The 16,239-nt window shown below is 46.4% G+C and overlaps 1 protein-coding gene across 1 annotated transcript in view; it reads right to left on the minus strand.

The window, feature by feature from the left end:
• LRRFIP2 (LRR binding FLII interacting protein 2) overlaps nucleotides 1-13,549 on the minus strand; it is a 167,875-nt gene extending 154,326 nt beyond the window's left edge. The window contains exon 1 of the mRNA XM_066585337.1: nucleotides 13,343-13,549. The gene's annotated coding sequence lies outside the window, so the exon portion shown is untranslated. The remainder of the gene's footprint in view (nucleotides 1-13,342) is intronic.
• Between the last annotated feature and the right edge of the window lie 2,690 nt (nucleotides 13,550-16,239).

Below are 16,239 nucleotides of genomic sequence, written 5' to 3' on the forward strand. Positions count from 1 at the left end.
TTTGTATAAGGCGTTTCAGCCAAATTGTAGTGCCCTTCCAGGAGCTATGTGGCAAGCTGCTGTGCAGCCAATTAGGTACAGGGGGCGTCAACCCCATCAATCTTGACTCCACCAGGAATTCCTGGTGGCGTCAAGATACACTAATACAGAGCAGATTTTAGATTTGTCAAATGCGTATATTCACTGCAGATTTCACCCCTTCAAATGAGGGGCTCACATCGACGGCGAAGCCACACTGTAATTCACTGCAAAACTCCGTGAACACGTGGTTTTACTTAGTGGGTTTTCAGCACCTGGACGACCACAGAAAAAAACGTTCTGACAAGTCACTAAAATACTAAAACTTTATAAAACAATTCTCTTTAGGCTACCCACACACAAGCAAGCGCGATTTAGGCCCTCTGTACACTACAGAGCCGGATTCCGCATGTGGAATCTTGAACGGAATCCAAGCATACCTGCTTGCTTTCATTTTCTTCTGCATTGCGGTTGATCCGCATGGTGAGCCGTCGGGCATGCACAGTACAGATTTTCTTTTTAAATTCCTATTTTTCCCGAATTACCACCTAGTAATGATGTGGAATCCGCGACCTTTCCACAATGTGATGGCTTCCATTGACTTCAATGGAAGCCGTCCACGTGGAATCCACAAAAAAAAAAAAAAAAAAAAAAAAAATGGAGACTGCTGCGATTTTTCCTCCGCTTACAGAAATCACAATTGGTTTCCGCACATCTGCAGGAAGAATCAATTACCCATAGCATGCTATGGGCGCTATTTAGGGCGGATCCACGGTGCGGACGCCCGCTGCAGGTATCGCAGCAAATATCTGTCCAAGGGCAGGAGCCCTTAGCTGTGGATGCAAGTTGTTTTTATGGCAAGAACACTGGACATCTGTGAAGTACCAATCCCCTTGTACCAGTTTCAGGCACGATAGAGAAATGGAATGGTTTCCAATTGATTTCATGCAAGATCAATAAGAGGCATTAACCCCTTAGTGACCGAGCCTGTTTGCGCCTTAATGACCAGGCCAAATTTTGGAAATCTGACATGTGTACTTTAACATAGAATAGCTCCGTAAAGGTTTTGCATATCCAAGTGATTCTGACATTGTTTTTTCGCCACATGTTGTACTTCATTTAGGTGATGAAAATAGTCCAATAGAATTTGTGTATATATATTTAAAGTGCCAATATTGGGAAAATTTTGAAAAAAATATTGTTTTTTCACATTTTCAATTGTAATATATCAAATATGTGCAAACATACTTTGCAAACTTTTGCTAAGATATATATTTCCATCTATTTACTTTATTCTGAACGCACATTTGAAAACCTTTATGTTTTTTTAACCATTTAGGGCAGGGGTCCCCAACTCCAGTCCTCAGGGACCACCAACAGGCCATGTTTTCAGGATATCCCATGGTAAGAACACCTGTGGCAATGTCTGAGGCACTGACAATAATTACATCACCTGTGCAATACTAAGGAAATCCAGAAAACATGACCTGTTGGCGGTCTCTGAGGACTGGAGTTAGGGAACACTGATTTAGGAGACGTACAAATTTAACATTACTTTTCAGCATTTTGAGGAACACTTTGTTTTCCTGCACCAAGCCAAGATTACAAAGGCTCATTAGTGTCAGAATAATAGATACCCCCACAAATGACCCTATTTTAAAAACTACACCCCTTTTGACTCCACTTTTTTTTTTTCAGGAATTAATTCAATTTAGAGGAGAAAAATAAAAATTTCATATTTTTGCAAATATGTCATTTTAAAGCCATATTTTTTTTCTATAGTGTACATGAAAATGAGGATTTACACCCCAAAATGGATCCCCCCGTTTGTCCTGTGTTCAAAAATATACCCAATGTGGCCCTCTAATGTTATATCTGAGTCCACAACGGGGCCCAAAATGAAAGGAGTAGTCAGTGTCTTTCAGAACAGAAATTTTGCTTGAAGGCGTTTTAGGCCCCATAGCACACATGTAGAGTTCTTGAGCGCCCAAAAACATAGAAAACCCCATGACCCCCATTTTGAAAACTAGACCCCTTAACGAATTTATCTAGGGGTGTACTGCCCATTTTGACACCACGGTTTTTGAATGAATTCAAGCAAAGCAAAAGATTGGGATTTTCATTTTTTTGGCAATTCTGTCATTTAAAAAAAAAAGCTTTTTTTGTACAGCACACATATAAATGAAAACTTGCACCCCAAAATGGATACCCCTGTTTGTCCTGTGCTCAGAAACATACCCATTGTGGCCCTAATCTTCTGTCCGGATGCACAATGGGGCCCAAAATGAAAGGAGTAGTCAGTGTCTTTCAGAACAGAAATTTTGCTTGAATGCGTTTTAGGCCCCATAGCACACATGTAGAGTTCTTGAGTGCCCAAAACAATAGAGAACCCCCACAAATGACCCCATTTTGAAAACTAGACCCCTTAACGAATTTATCTAGGGGTGTACTGCGTATTTTGATGCCACAGTTTTTGAATGAATTCAAGCAAAGCAAAAGGAAAAAATTGTGATTTTCAATTTTTGGCAATTCTGCCACTTTAAAAACAGCTTTTTTGTACAGCACACATGTAAATGAAGACTTGCACCCCAAAATGTATACCCCTGTTTGTGCTGTTTTCATAAATATACCCATTGTGGCCCTAATCTTATGTCCGCATGCACAACGGGGCACAAAATGAAAGGAGCAGTCGGTGGCTTTTAGAACATAAATTTTGCTTGAAGGCCTTTTATGCCCCATAGCACACTTGTAGAGTTCTTGAGCGCCCAAAACTATAGAGAACCCCCACAAATGACCTCATTTTGAAAGCTAGACCACTTAACGAATTTATCTAGGGGTGTACTGTGTATTTTAACCGTACAGTGTTTGAATAGATCTAAGCAAAGCAGTAGGAAAAAAAAATACGATTTTCATTTTTTTTGGGCTATTGCATCAATTTAAAAACAGCTTTTTTTGTACAGCACATGTATAAATGAAGACTTTTACCCCAAAATGGATACCCCTGTTTGTCCCGTGTTCAGAAACATACCCATTGTGGCCCTAATCTACTTACAGGACACATGGCAAGGCCTATAATGAAAGGAATAACCGTTGGATTTCAGGGTACAACTGAATACATTCCAGGCCCCATTGCCCACTTATAGAGCCATTGAGTGGCCAAAACAATAAGGAACCCCCTCAAATGACCCCATTTTGAAAACTAGACCCCTTAACAAATTCATCTAGGGTTATACTGCGTATTTTGATCCCACAGTATTTGACTGAATCTTATCAAAGCAGAAGGAAAAAAATTACGATTTTCAATTTTTTGAGAATTTTTTTCAATTTAAAAAGTTTTTTTGTACAGTGTACATAGGAATGAAGACATTCACCCCCAAAAGGATCCCCCCCGTTTGTCCCGAGTTCAGAAACATATCCATTGTGGCCCTAATCTACTTACAGGGCCCATGGCAAGGCCTGTAATGGAGGGAACACCCGTTGGATTGCAGGGCACAACTGAATAAATTCCAAGCCCCATTGCTCATTTGTACGGAATAAAAATTGACTCCCTAAAAATATTGCCCCCCCCCCCACTCCGCGCCCTTTTCGGCTTTCCCCAAATCTTAGATAAAAGTAATAATGTGAACTGTGTTGTATTTCCGAAGACAGGGGTTATTACGGAGGCTGGTTGGGATGGGTACATGGGGCAATAAAACCGGTATCCCCCCCTTCTCTCATGCTTTTTGGGGGTCATTTCTTGACCTCAGTGGCGGGCATGGGGTGTAAAAAGTAGCGTTTCGTGAGTCTTCGTAAGCTTGCGGAAGTGCGGCGGTCTCGCATAGAAGACGCTCAACAAGCTGCTCCTGGAAGTGCAGGAAAGCAAGCGTTCCCGGGGCTTCTTGTAAAATACGTATTACAGGTAGCAGTCTGAATAACGCCGGGCTCACGCAGCCGTAGGTGGAATTCGCTTGCGGAGGCCCGCAGCGGATCCCAGCTGTGAGCCCGGCTGTGACCCTGCGCACTGCCGCGTAATGTACTGCGCATAACTGCCTACTCACACGGGCGGTCATTCGCAGCCCAATCTTTTCTTTTTGTTTGTATTTCCCGCACCGTCGCTTAGCGCTGACACGGGTACCCGCAGCCCGTATACAAGGTATTTCTTGCAATAATAAGAAGTTATCTCACCTCCCTTAGGTGCTTGCGGTGCTTGTAGTCTGTGTGCAGAGAAAATCCAAATTAAATCCGCTCTGCCCTTCGGTCCTATGGCTTGTTCACATGACAGTGGATACATAGGGATCCGGACACGTTAGATGAATTTGCTTTATTTTCTGCTTGAGCTTGTTCAATCAGGTACATGGTACAACAAGAACGCGTTTCGGCGTAATGCCTTGTTCACCTCAATGTATGTTGCATAGTTTACTGATTTATAGATTAAAAACAATTACTACTGATTCAAACTACCTGATATATTAACTCCTTCATTACATCTGGTTTGCTACCGGTTCTCCTCCCTCAGAACCTGCCGCTTAAACCTTACTAAGTAATTGACCCTTGCAGATCATTATATGTCCAATACAAAACCCTTGTAGCACTTATAGACCCTACATTAATACAATCATATTATGCACCAAAAATCCTTGTTAAATTATACTATAATATCCATTCATCATTGGTTGTGACAAAAAACACATTATGGAATGTTTACTGTGTATGAGAACAATTGAACCATCACTGACAGACTTATACAATAAACTAGTGCAATAAAGAAATATATATGTAGCACATTAGTATAAGTATTAGATTGCACACTGTGATAATATGGTCACATTATAGCCACATAGGAGACCCACGAAGGTGAAAACTCTTCCAATATCCTCTAAGACTAACACCATATGGTTTATAAATGGACACTCAGTTACAGTTGGTTTTACATGCATTAAACTGTAACCGCAATTAGACCGCACAAAAACCGCATGAAAGTAAAAAATTCTGAAATCCTTCCCTAAAGCTATCTTAAAGGGGTTGTCCCGCGCCGAAACGGGTTTTTTGTTTTTTTTTCAAACACCCCCCCCGTTTGGCGCGAGACAGCCCCGATGCAGGGGTTAAAAAAGAACACCGGAGAGTGGTTACCTGAATCCCCGCGCTCTGGTGACTTCTTACTTACCTGCTGAAGATGGCCGCCGGCATCTTCTCCCTCGGTGGACCGCAGGGCTTCTGTGCGGTCCATTGCCGATTCCAGCCTCCTGATTGGCTGGAATCGGCACGTGACGGGGCGGAGCTACACGGAGCCCCATTGAGGAAAGAAGACGACCCAGACTGCGCAAGCGCGGCTAATTTGGCCATTAGACGGCGAAAATTAGTCGGCTCCATGGGAACGAGGACGCTAGCAACGGAGCAGGTAAGTGAAAAACTTCTTATAACTTCTGTATGGCTCATAATTAATGCACAATGTACATTACAAAGTGCATTAATATGGCCATACAGAAGTGTATAGACCCACTTGCTGCCGCGGGACAACCCCTTTAATATCTAATTCGTAAGAAGACATTTATTCACTGCTAATTGCATGCTTATTATGTCATAACCGCAATGTAATCACATGAGAAACGCAAGAGAGGGAAAATGTTCAGAATTCTTTCTAAAAAGGTTTTCGTGATTCAGTTCCTAGAAAAACATTTACTCCAGCTGGTTTAACGCCTATTGTACTAGAACTATAATGCAATTAATGCAATCGCATCGTAATCGCATGAAAACCGCATGAAAACGACAATTCTTAGAATTTATTCTGAAACCAACTTAATATCATGATATATAAGTGAATATTCATTTTTTAATGTTTATCATGTCACAACCGCAATGTTATCGTACTGGAATCGCATAAAGACCTATTGGAAATAAAACAGTCCTAGAATCTCTTTTGACTGAGTTATTTCCATGTTTATATATTATAAATGGATATTTCGTTTAATGATGGCTAAGTATTGAACACACTAGGACCATATTTGTGATAGTATATAAACTACGTGTGGACTGCGTGTGAGGAGATTAGAGATGAGCGAACGTACTTGGATAAGCACTACTCGCTCGAGTAATGTGCTTTATCCGAGTATCGCTGTGCTCGGGTCTAAAGATTCGGGGAGCGCCGCTGCTGACAGGTGAGTTGCAGCGGGGAGCAGGGGAGAGCGGGCGGGAGAGAGGGAGAGAAAGATCTCCCCTCCGTTCCTCCCCGCTCTCCCCTGCAGCTCCCCGCTCCGTGCCGGCACCCGAATCTTTCAGGACGAGCGGGGAGGTACTCGGATAAAGCACATTACTCGGACGAGTAGTGCTTTACCGAGTACGTTCGCTCATCTCTAGAGGAGACCTATCACATTTATAATATTTAATATATTGTTAGCCTTTTAGTGTGCGGTGCACTGATCATTCTATTAGTTTACAATCAAAAATCTGCAACCAGCCTCAATACAAGTATAATAGATCTGTTTTTATATTTAACCCCTCTGGTTGCCTGGTATTTAAGGTGAGTATCCAATAACCTTCCCGTTAAAGTACTGCTGAGCGATCCACTTTTTGTTTTCTTTGTTTAGTTATCTTTTCTATTCCAAAATATATCCGATTTTCCATACTCCCACCATGGACTTCTATGAAGGGTTTCGCTACTCCTGAATGGTTTTTGTTGTCCTTTTCCACATTTCTAATATGTTCCGTCATGCGCGTCCGTAGTTTACGTATGGTACAACCTACATACATGAGTTTACATTCTGTGCACATTACCATATAGATTATGTTAAAGGAATTGCAATTCATGTATCCCTTTATCTGGAAATGTTTTACCCCAGAGCGATCACAGAAACTATTACATTTGTGAGCGTATCTGCATGTACTGCATTTAGCACTGCCACATTTTACAAATCCATTATGTGTTAACCAGTTTTTGTTGGTACTAATAATTTTAGAGGAGAAAGAACTAGGAGATAGCGTGTCATATACCGTATATACCGGCGTATAAGGCGACGGGGCGTATAAGACGACCCCCCAACTGTCACCTTATACGCCGGTATACAGTGGAGAAAAAAAAATAAATTCATTACTCACCTCCCACGGCATTCTGTCGCGCTCCGGCAGGATGTCGCTCGCTCCGGCAGGATGTCGCTCGCTCCGGCAGGATGTCGCTCGCTCCGGCAGGATGTCGCTCGCTCCTCGTCCCCGGCGCAGCATAGCTTTCTGAATGCGGGGCTTGAAATCCCAGCTTCCAGAAAGCTAATACACACGCCGGCAGCCATGACATCATTGAATGGCTGTGATTGGCTAAAGCACACGTGGCTTCAGCCAATCACACTATTCAATGACATCATTGAATGGGTGTGATTGCTAACACGTGCGCCTTCAGCCAATCACAGCCATTCAATGATGTCATTGAATAGTGTGATTGGCTGAAGCCACGTGTGCTTTAGCCAATCACAGCCATTCAATGCTGTCATGGCTGCCGGCGTGTGTATTAGCTTTCTGGAAGCGGGGATTTCAAGCCCCGCATTCAGAAAGCTATGCTGCGTCGGGGACGAGGAGCGAGCGACAGCCTGCCGGAGCGAGCGACATCCTGCCGGAGCGCGACAGAACGCCGTGGGAGGTGAGTAATAAATTTTTTTTTTTTTACACTTTTTTTTTTTTTGTATTACCGGCGCATAAGACGACCCCCGACTGCAGAGCAGATTTTTCGGGGTTCAAAAGTCGTCTTATACGCCGGTATATACGGTAGATTTCTGCCTCTTTTAGCTACTACTCTTACCCCCCTGTCTAGAATATCTCTAGTTAGTCTATCTTGATACAGTACAGTCAAATATTTCACAAATATTTTTTTGATGTTATAAAACTGTTCCCTGAACCTTGTAGAGAACACTGGTGGATTGTCTCCACTTCTATTTTTATTATGTGGATCTTCTAACAATTGATTTCTATGTTTTTTTTCCATTTTACGGGACGCTTTCTCAAGGAGACTTTTTTTGTATCCTCTTTCTTTCAATCTGTTAGTTATTATTATGACAGTGTGCAATCTAATACTTATACTAATGTGCTACATATATATTCTTTATTGCAATAGTTTATTGTATAAGTGTCAGTGATGGTTCAATTGTTCTCATACACAGTAAACATTCCATAATGTGTTTTCTGTCACAACCAATGAGGAATGGATATTATAGTATAATTTAACAAGGATTTTTGGTGCATAATATGATTGTATTAATGTAAGGTCTATAAGTGCTACAAGGGTTTTGTATTTGACATATAATGATCTGCAAGGGTCAATTACTTAGTAAGGTTTAAGCGGCAGGTTCTGAGGGAGGAGAACCGGTAGCAAACCAGATGTAATGAAGGAGTTAATATATCAGGTAGTTTGAATCAGTAGTAATTGTTTTTAATCTATAAATCAGTAAACTATGCAACATACATTGAGGTGAACAAGGCATTACGCCGAAACGCGTTCTTGTTGTACCATGTACCTGATTGAACAAGCTCAAGCAGAAAATAAAGCAAAGAAAATTCATCTAACGTGTCCGGATCCCTATGTATCCACTATCGTATACAATGTAGTTGCGTATGGGCTGCGGGTATATCCACGACCATGGAGCACAATGGGCTCTATGTTGTGGATAGCCGCGGTAAAATAGAACCTGCTGCGTTCTCTTTTCTGCGAGTGGATTACACAATTCCGACCCGCTAATGTGAGCGGAATTGTGTAATCCAATGCGATTGATCTGCGTAATACCGCGGATCAGACGCATGCGGAATCCGTAATTCCTATCCGGTCATGTGAGACCGACCTATGTTAGATCGCTACTTTTTATCACGTGACCGGTGACCGCTCAACGAGGCCACCCGTCACTGCTCCAGGCTCTCGGCGAGGAGATTTTAAGTTTCCTGGGCTCCCCGACTCCTGCGCATGTGTCCGGTATTTTGCCGGCGATCGCATGTGCAGAATCCGGGTAAGTTCACAGATGAGGATCGCGTCGGGGTACAAATACGGAGGCCTCCGGTAAAAAGTTTCATCTCATCTTACCGATCGCATTGGTGAGGGGAGATGAAACTAACTTTTTTTTTTAACTTTTACGTGATCGCCATTATCCATTGGATAACGGCGAACACGTGATCAGGAACCGCTCACCGCGGCCCCCGTGAAATTTCCAGGCTCTTGGCTAAGTTTTGTAGCCAAGAGCAAGGAGATTTTAAGTTATCCTGGCAATCCACAGCTTTTGCGCATCCGTCTGTTGCTTTGGCGATGCCGCATACGCAGAAGCTGTGGTAAGGTCCGCGGATACATCCGGGGGGGCCTTAGGTATGTAATTTCATCCTCCCTCACGGATATGATCCGTGAGGGGAAATGAAATATAAGCGGTTTCAACTTTTTCTTTTTACTTTTTCAAACTTTTTTTAAATTACTTTTTAACACTTTTTTTTACTTTAAATGATCACTGTTATCCATTGGATAACAGTGATCATCTCTGCAGTGACACCCCTCTGCTCCTGGCTACACATGGCAGCCAGGAGCAGAGGGATCTTAAATTTCCCGGGTCCTGAGCCCCTCTGTGCACGCGCCTGATGTCAATGATCGGGCGCGTATGCGCAGAAGGGGACTCAGGTCTCGGTAGACCGGGACGCCGCTGAGGACCGGGGGAGACTATTTTCACCTCCCCTCATGGATCCAATCCATGAGGGGAGGTGAAATTAACTTTATTTTACTTTTTTTTAACTTTTTAACTCCACTGGATAGCGGCGATCGCGGGCCCGGGAACCGGTCGCCGCGGTCCCCGGGGACATCTCCTGGTTCCCGGCTGCCTTCAGAAGCCGGGAACCAGGAAATTTTAAACTCCTCGGGGTTCCCAGTCTTCTGAGCATGCGCGTGACGTCATTCGTCTGGCGCGCATGCGCAGAAGCGCCGGGTCCCAAAGGACCGTTTTACCTGTGGCAGACATCGGGGAAGCCGGGTGAGTATTTTCAGCTGCCCTGATGGATCGGATCCATCAGGGCAGCTGAATCTTTTACTTTTTTTTAAACTTTATTGCAATCGGCGCTATCCATTGGATAGCGTTGATCGCAATGCCGGGGGGGACGACTGCCTGTAGCCCGGGATGACAGCTCCATGCTGTCGACTACCTGCGGGCACCGACAGCATAGAGCTGTCACGTCCATAGCCCACGGGCTTTATTCTCTGTAGGACGCATGTTTTTACGTCCTCAGAGAATAAAGCCCACTTGGGCAGAACGTAAAAAGGCTATGGGCTGGTCGTTAAGGGGTTAAAAGCCCAATTGAAATCAATAAGCGATGCGTTCCAAGGAACATACTAAGTTTGGACATGTCACAATTTTCTGTGCACCGCGGTGCGGCAAAACATCACTCATGTATATGACTCCATTCAAAAGAATGGTGTTCATATTCGTGCGAGGCTTGTGCATCTCGTCGTGTGAGAACGGCCTTAGGAATCGTCAAAAATTGCATCACTTTTCATCATACAAAGAATAACTTGTTTTGCTGAAACCACAAAACCCCTTTATATTCCGCCAACTCGTGGGCATAACTTGGGGGCCACTTACCGGGTGCTACTGTTTTAGCGAATAAGAAAATCCAAGAGGGCATCTCAGGACAAGACAGAAACCAGAGGGGGACATGCCAGTCCCCACTTACAATATACTTTCTGCAGATTGGAGCACTCAGTACCTACTGCTTGTTTCCTCATGTTACAATCACACATGCGAGTGCAATATCGGGTCGAGAGATTCGATCTGACATTGTGCTTGCCAATGTGTGTTTTTCACGGCGATGCAAAGCGTTTTTTATTCTAAATCACATTGCTTTTGTGAAATTTTCATGCGCATAGTAAGATTTGAAGAAGAACATCAATCACATTGCCCTCGCATAGACATCACACAGCATGCGAGTGCCATGCCACGTCTTTTAACGTCCCACTGAAAACAATAGGCGAGGCGCTCCGAGTGAATACACACCTATCCTGACAGCTCCCCGTCCAGCGCCAATGCCCACTATCCAGGGCCTGCGGCGAGTGGTCACGTGCTAATCATTGTGAACATGACCACTCAGCCAGTCACAGGCTTGAGTAGCGATTGTTCTATGGCCACTGAAGTCTGTGAGTAGCTGATGGTCATGTGTACAATGAATGGCACATCACTGCCCGCTGCTTCTTCTGGGTTCTGTGCAGTGGGTACCGGGGCAGCAGTGCTGGAAGACCAACCACTGGGAGTTCAATTTCTCTTTGTTTTAACCTTACATAATTTTTTGGAACACCCCTCCAACTATGCCACAGTATTATGAGTAAGAGTAATGTGGGGTGAAGTTCTTCTTATAGGCTACAGTGGAGTGTACTGCGGTGTACCGCCAATGAGAACATAGCTGTGTGCCTTTCTCTGGCGATTGCTGACGGTCTGCCTTCTGAAAACCTCGGCATCGACCTACTTAGTGATGAACATTGATGCCTGCCACACATTTTTTTGGGGGAAAAAAGTTTTTAAAAGAAAAAAAAAAATGGGAGAAAGAAAAGGAGGTCTTACTCTTCTCCGTTCTGTCGGATTCACTTCTAGCTTTGGCTAAAAAACAATTAAGTACAAAAGTCAGTCATACAGCCATATTGACGCTGCGTATCACAAGTGTATTTATACGCACATAATATATGGATTCACACTGGGGAATACCGAGCTGTGTCTTCCAAGCACATGCAAGAAAGTATGCAGTATGTGTCCATTTACTTTCTGTCCGGGATTCCTTGAAGCTGCTTCCTTATTGCTGGTCTGTATAATGTTGTGGGAAGAGCTGCCGTGTTTCCCCAACGTAGTACTGTACTCAGATCAACGCTCATGTAGTAGATGCCCAGGAGGGGGCGCCACAGCCATGGGTTTAGTGCTCAGAAGCAGCTTCTCTGGGTAGTTATAAATGGACTAACACAGACACTGTAGGGAGACCATGGCTTATATCCATCCAGGAAACACATGTATCTACACGGACACACAAGTACCAAGAGCAGAGGCCCGACCAGGTCTAAACGATGAAGTTCTTCCATTACTATCTGGAGTAACCCAAGATCAACTGTGTAATGCATAGTTTTCCCTGTCGGGGGCGCTAGGGAGGACACTTTACAATCACCAGTAACTGTGTGATTGCCTTCTATGACCGGTCTCACAGGATACAATTGTCCATAACAGAGTTTATATAAGTGGGCAATCCACTGCTGGAAGCCACATGTGTCACACGGATGAACTTTCCACTGAATTCCATAAACCGCGCCCCAAACTGCAGCTCTGCGCTGTGGATGTGCGGCTGTCAGTGGTGAATCCACGGGCGGAACCCTAACATAGAGCGCCACATTCCGGTGTGAAGTCCCACGGACAGGGCAGATTCCACGGGCGGAACCCTAACATAGAGCGCCACATTCCGGTGTGAAGTAGTGAGGTCCCACGGACAGGGCAGATTCCACGGGCTCACCAACGCAAAACCGCACCAGAAATATGCAGATTTTAATCTGGTTTTTAAGGCAAAATTGTGCGGTGAGTTTTACAGTGTGAGCGGACCCTTACAGATGGAGCAACAACAGAGCAGGTAGGTTGTGGAAGCGGCACCCCGGGGTCTGGGGGAGCGGCACCCCGGGGTCGGGGGAGCAGTGAGCACTGGTTGTGTCGGGTGTTTGCTGGGGTGAAGTCCTACAAGAGACCGCTGGCACGTATTTACGTGGACTCCACCAATGGCTGCAAGTCCGGGAGGGGTCAAACATTAACATACACGCCCGTCAGAGACTCACACCCCAATGAGGTGGCATCTCGCACCCCTCCTTCTCCCCGAGTAATTAGTAACTCGCCGCCGTCCCCCAAACTGACCACTTCTGATGTCTCGGCCCCTTTTGGCGTCTCGGCCCCCTTTTGGCGTCTCGGCCCCCTTTTGGCGTCTCGGCCCGTGGACACACAAGCAACCTTTTTGTTAAGTGATGGTGATACTGAACAAGTGAAGAATTGCTTTGTGTAAAAGCGCACAAACGGCAGATGTTCACACGACAACTACTGGTAACAGCCCCCCGCTGTGATGTCACTCACCCCAGTGACATCACCTGTGCCCACAACATGTCAGGACAGGCAGAGTGCTAAAACAAGCCCCTCTGCACAGGGGGCAGCACGGGGGTACATGTCATGAGGTGACCGGCCACACACCGGGGTGACACGGTACAACGTGCGGGGAGGCGACGGAACTCTGCGCTGTCACCTTTCCTCCTACTCCCCCGTTCGCCCGCCAGCTGGCCAGTGTGTCCGCAGCTCCGGGACGCCCGCTCTGTCCGAAGTACGAGGCGCTGACCTACCTCCTCACTCGGTGCCACCCCGGTATCCCTTCTCTCTCTCGAGGGTTCTCGTTCAACGTCTGGCCGGTGACGTCCCCCACGCATGCGCAGCGCGCCGACCACAGCCTACCGTGGTGACGTCAGAGCGGCGGGTGTGGAGGCTGTCAGCCGGGAGGTGGGAGGCGCTGCAGTCATGTCTGCGCCCACCTGGTGGGTGGTGTGCGGGCTGTCATGTCTGCGCCCACCAGGCGGCGGGACGGGGGGGCATATTTCCCTTTTCAGCCGCAGTTCTCCGGCGCGCATATTAGCACTAACTGCTTAGGTTAAGCAGCGCTGCTGATTAGAGACACCTGATTGGCTCTTCGGCACCACGTGACTACACAGCGTGCACGCGCATTGCCTTCAGCAGCCGTGCACTACACACTACAGTTAAGCAGACGTGCACTACACACTACACTTAAGCAACACGGGTTTAGGGTTACGGTTTAGGGTTAGGGTTAGGGTTAGCTAAACCTAACCCTAAACACTAACCCTAAACCCTCAAACTAACCCTAAACCCGTGTTGCTTAAGTGTAGTGTGTAGTGCACGTCTGCTTAAAGGGGTTGGCCCGCGCCGAAACGGTTTTTTTTTTTTTTTCAGTAGCCCCCCCCGTTCGGCGCGAGACAAACTCGATGCAGGGGTTTAAAAAAAAAACGGATAGTACTTACCCGAATCCCCGCGCTCCGGTGACTTCTTACTTACCTTGCGAAGATGGCCGCCGGGATCTTCACCCACGATGCACCGTGGGCTCTGTGCGTTCCATTGCCGATTCCAGCCTCCTGATTGGCTGGAATCGGCACACGTGACGGGGCGGAGCTACGAGGAGCAGCTCTCCGGCACGAGCGGCCCCATTCAGAAGGGAGAAGACCGGACTGCGCAAGCGCGTCTAATCGGGCGATTAGACGCTGAAATTAGACGGCTCCATGGAGACGAGGACGCCAGCAACGGAGCAGGTAAGTGAAAAACTTTTGATAACTTCTGTATGGCTCATAATTAATGCACAATGTACATTACAAAGTGCATTAATATGGCCATACAGAAGTGTATAGACCCACTTGCTGCCGCGGGACAACCCCTTTAACTGTAGTGTGTAGTGCACGGCTGCTGAAGGCAATCCGCGTGCACGCTGTGTAGTCACGTGGTGCCGAAGAGCCAATCAGGTGTCTCTAATCAGCAGCGCTGCTTAACCTAAGCAGTTAGTGCTAATATGCCTCCGGCGCGGCGCATTCAGCCAATCAGCTGGCTGCAATCGGCACCACGTGACTACACAGCGTGCACGCGGATTGCCTTCAGCAGCCGTGCACTACACACTACAGTTAAGCAGCACGGGGGTTAGGGTTAGGGTTAACTAAACCTAACCCCAACCCTAAACACTAACCCTAAACACTAACCCCAACCCTAACCCTAACCCTAAACCTAACCCCTTAACTGCTTAACTGTAGTGTGTAGTGCACGGCTGCTGAAGGCAATCCGCATGCACGCTGTGTAGTCACGTGGTGCAGATTCCAGCCAGCTGATTGGCTGAATGCGCCGCGCCAGAGAACTGCGGCTGAAAAGGGTAATATGCGACCGGGGGATGATACACGGGCGGCGTCACCCGCTGCGAACCCGTCGGACGGTCCTGCACAGCGTAGAGCCTGGGGGTCTCAGCGGGGTCACTACTGCCAACTGTGCAGGAGACTTTGGGTCAGGTAATCCCGCTGGTGTTACGCATCATGATAGCCCGTTGAAACCAGCAGTGTACCGTTCCAGGCACCTCCGCGCCCGTCGGGTGTTTACTCTGAAATCGATGGGGTTTTTGTGCTAATTTTTTCTTCCGCTCATTAACCATGGCACATTTATGTAAGTAAGACTGCCAATAGAAACACGAAGGAATCCTCAGCGTCCTCGGTACACGTACGCCGCGGGGCACCGCCGCTGCCGACAGATTGGGGCCGCAGACTCGCCTTTTACAAATGTGATTATTGGAAAGGGTTTCCAGAAAAAGTGAATTTTCAGAATTCTAATTCGCACCGACGTATACGTATCACACAGCATATTCAGCGACTGGAATGTGCTGCCGCCGTGCGTTTTTCTGCCCGCTGGCCACCATTTTGTGCATGTCAATATGCAGAGTATGCACACAGGGCCAAACTCTCGTAGATGTGATGCGTGAATACTCGACAGCCGCAGGGCTCCTGCACAGCTGCGCTCATTGACTTCAGCGGGTTATTACCCTACGTTTTACGCACCACGATGGGACGCGCTGACGGTCACGTGAAAAATCCCCAGCTGTGAGCGCCCCACGGAGGTCAGTGAGTTACACGGTGTGACTCGCCAACGAGCTGTTTGCTAGTTTGTAGCTCAGCGCAATATTTTCAAGCTGTTCCCTGGAGGCTAATTAGGGTGTGGGCCTTTGTGAGCGTAAGGGCGAGTCCGGCACAGGCTGCACTGTCAGCTCCACAGCAGAACTCCTCTGCCGCCAGCTGTCATGTAGAAGATTGACAGGGACTTCAATAGAATGGGGCAGAGTTCACCACATATTTGGGGACAGAAACCGCACCCAAATCCACAACAAAATGACACCGTGTGAATGAGGCCCGAGAGTGCGTTCACAGCAGCTTAATTCAATCCGTGAATATGCAGCGTATTCAGGGGCCAGAATACCCTGTTGTGCCGCGTCTCCTGCCCGTCGGCAGTCTTTTTGCTCGTATACATAGACAGCGGATATAGGTGCATAAAACATGCATTAATTTTGTGTGCAGCTATGCAGCGCCCGTGCAGGTTTCCCCTGTACACGCGCTCATTGACTTCAACGGGCTATTACAGTATATAATACGCACTAAGAAACGACATGCTGCATTTTGTTTTTTTTGTTTTTCACGAAAAATGCGTGAAA

This window comes from Eleutherodactylus coqui, chromosome 12, assembly GCF_035609145.1.
Source record: "Eleutherodactylus coqui strain aEleCoq1 chromosome 12, aEleCoq1.hap1, whole genome shotgun sequence".
In the NCBI taxonomy this organism is placed as follows: Eukaryota; Metazoa; Chordata; class Amphibia; order Anura; family Eleutherodactylidae; genus Eleutherodactylus; species Eleutherodactylus coqui.